Consider the following 3,889-nt stretch of genomic DNA (forward strand, 5'->3'; position numbering starts at 1 on the left):
AGAAGTAGAAGGCCTTATTAAGAGAGGTGTTCGATTAAGCCCGCTAGTTGGAGATGAGAGGATACTTGGGCTCGCTCTCATTATTAAAAGGCGGAGAACCAGAAGAGGAGTCTAGTCTTCCAAGTTGAAGTGTTCAAATCAAACCCAAGGAGTTGAAAATTCAATTCATGGTATCCAAGAATTTCTAGAATGTATTTGGACACATTGAGTCAACGTAATGGACGTATTGATCGATCACCATAACATTCTGTCCTAAAATTTGTTCAAGGACGTCCTAGTTGATTAGTGAGATGTTGACACATGAGAGAACAAACACAGCCTGTTTAGGAATGGTTTTTTTCTTCTTAAAATTGAAACTCTCCTCACAAAGGGCTGCCAATGGGTTGGATAATATCAGCTGTTTACCCAAATGAATAGACACGAGTTATTTGAGTACGAGTATATATTTTTTTAGCCAATTAAGAGTTTGAACAAAAGTACCTGTAATTATTTTATCGGAATTTTTTAGGGTCGGATACGGATATACATTATATATGTTTGTTTAGGGATGTCAATCGGTACCCATTTAACTGGAATCAATACCAAAAACCTTGTTCCGGATCCTTAATTCAAGACTCGATTAAAGTTGGGTCTTAAAGGAACCGAATGGGAACCGGAACCGATAGGTTCTACCCAATGGGTTACTTGGAACCGACTTGTTTTACTAATTTTTTTCTTCATATTATCAGTGTTTTCAAGACGCATATGCGACCATATGCGATTGCATTTACCAGATTGCATATAGCGTATGTGGTGGCATATGCAATAACTTAAAAAATGAGAAAAAAAATTGAATTGTTTTGAAAAATAACAACATATATATTGATTAACTTAGAAATGCTGTCCAAAAATACATAGATACCAAAAGACATAAGAATGAAGCGTCAACCAAAATATAAAATTTCTAATACAAGGCATACACATAGAAATAGAAAATATTAAAAGTACAAAATAAGTTAACAACTACTTTTGTTGATGATAATCTGCTATAACTCCACACAATCATCCCTAATCCATTGTGGTACATCTCCAACGTCACTACCTCCATTATTATCGTTGTCACTCCTATTCCCGTCGGCATTTGAATTGTCACATTCTTCAATGTATTCTTCATTTTCTTCAATTTCATCTTCATCTGATTTCACCAAAACTTCATCCACATCCAAAGACTCTTGACCTTTTTTTTTGGCTTATCGTGGGTATACCTACCCTTCGGGTGGCTAATCCCACAATTAAATGCACCGCCCCTTGGAAAGTCTTACGCGCAATTGGTAAAGTCAAGGGTCAACCGAACCCTAGGGGGTGGCCCCAAGGAATTCATAGCTTTGTGGGGTTTCAAACACTTGACCTACCTTTCCCAATGAGCTTATCAAGGCCTAGTTTGCCACTAGGCCAACTCCTTGGGGTTAAAGGCTCTTGACCTTTATCTTCCTTTTCTTATATTTCATCTTCGTTATCAAGGAATTGTTGACTTGGTCAACCACCTCTTTTTCTTTGATTTGAGCTATCTCTAGGTGCTGGTGCAAAAGTAGCTTGCTCAACTTGTACCCAAGTGAGATCTTCTCCTTCGAACATTAGTTTATTCATTGCATTGAAAATTTATGGATGATCTCCATTAAGCTCATCAAGGGAAATATGGTCATAGAACCCTAGTTGCTCTTTCTTTTATAAGAATCTTTCGCGCAATCTTTGATTGTATTGCATAAATATCAAGTTGTTGAGTTTTTTCTGCTCAAGTCGATTCATCTTTTTGACGTAAATCTGTTATTTCAATTCAAATAAACATATATCAACTAAAAAATTGTTAGATTAAAAAATAAAGTAAGAATTTAAAATTTAAAATTCAAAATATAAATCAAAATAAAATCAAATTACCATCTAAAATGTATTCCAGTTGAACTCACATCCGGATGCAGAACATGTTAGCCGAGAATTTTTATGACCAATTTCTTTAAACCTGGATCTTTTGAAATTGGATCCACTCGATACTGTACCCACCAATAAGCTATCATATTTAATTCAAAAATATTTTAGTCATTTGAATTTAAAGACTTGAATGAATCTAAATAAATTATTTCTGTGTATGATGGCGATCTTCCTCCTGAAAATTCCTTCACTATTCTTGTATCTATCCAATGCGACGATATATTGTATTGTTCATATTTCGTTGGAACCATTCGGATAATAAGTTTACTTTTCTTTCTATACAAGTTTTATAGTGTTAAAAAAGCTATTGCAAATCGGATAATAGTAGGTGTAAGTAAGTTTTCACTAATATGTTTTTTCATTCTTTATAACAATAAAGTATGCTTATATATGAAAACAATAAATTTTCTAGTTCTAACAATAGTTTTAATATGTAACTTACTAAGATATTCTAAGATAAGATCAATACAATGTGCTGCACAAAGCGACCAATACAAACGAGGTCTCTTGTTTGTTAACAAGTGACCCACAACCATATATGTAGTTGCATTGTCCGTGACCACTTGGACAATATTTTCTTCTCCGATTTCTTTAATTACACTACCTAGTAATTTAAAAAAGATATTCAACCATGTAGGAATAAGTTGATGCATCGACAAATTTAAGAAACATGGTTCCAACCAGATAATTAACTAAAAATTAATATTCAACCAGATCTATTAGTCCATCCATCGATCATTAAGATGGTGTTTGAAGTCCCAGTCCAAATTATTCTATGGTCTCAACCATGACCTTAAAACTATTCAGTTTAATAATATTAAAGGCAATACCTATTTAATAAAATCATTTTACTATGTATTGATAGTAGTTTTTACATACTTTACACGGATTTCGATTATATTTTGTGTTGGGCCTTTTTCCTTTTCTCTTTAGGTAACCACATCTTTAGGATGTAACCTACACCATCTATCTAGTGGACCACGAGCTCTTTTAAAGGCTCTTGTTGATGGTGCAATAGGTGGTCTAGAATATTTGATCGATGTGGTCATCATCATCTTCTTCAATCCCATCACTACCTCCACTCTCTATGTAATTGTCTAATACGACGACATCATCTAGTTTTTTTTTTTTTTTTCTAGAGGTCTTGTCTAAATTTTTCATTTAATTTCGATATTATCTTTTGGGCATGCTCTAGCATTTAACCTTGACATGTGAGTAAGGTGTTGCTTTGGTGTGCGATTCCTCTGTGCCTTATGTAGCCATACAATTCACACACCACTCGATTTTTTTCGGTGGCATTATGGTAGTGACCATATTTTCAATCATGGTCATTTGATTTGGGTCTAAGGAAGCAGTTGGTTGATCAAGAAGTCATGTTCTTCAAATGTCAAATAAAAAATAAAATAAAATGATCTTATAAATACATAAAATTCAAGTTTCTTGATTCTTAATTCTTGAATGATTCTTGAATCTTGATCTTGAGTCTTCAAAAGCTTGATTCATGATTCATTATTTATTCTTGAGTCTTGAATTTGATTTTGAGTGTTACTATTGAATCTTCTTGAATTTGGAAGAATTAAAAAAAAATTTAGAGACTAGAGTACAGCTTCTAAAGAATAGATAGAAGAGAAATCAAGAATGTAGAGTGAATTTGATCTTGATCTTGAATATTAAATATGATTCTAGACTTGTAGAATGCTTGTATTTTGCTCAATAGAAGTTGTATTTGAAGAATAATGAAGGCGAGATGTAAGAGTAAACTATTTTAATGTCATTTTTGTAATAGTGAATGCTATATGTGATTGCATATTGACCGCATATTACTGTATACGATCCCATATTTTCATTATGCTATCGTATATTGTGCAGATCCCTCAAATGTTGCATATACCACAATGGTATATGTGATTTAGCCTTTAGATTT

Source organism: Akebia trifoliata, chromosome 12, assembly GCF_017979445.1.
Source record: "Akebia trifoliata isolate Shusen 1 chromosome 12, ASM1797944v1, whole genome shotgun sequence".
NCBI classification, from domain to species: Eukaryota; Viridiplantae; Streptophyta; class Magnoliopsida; order Ranunculales; family Lardizabalaceae; genus Akebia; species Akebia trifoliata.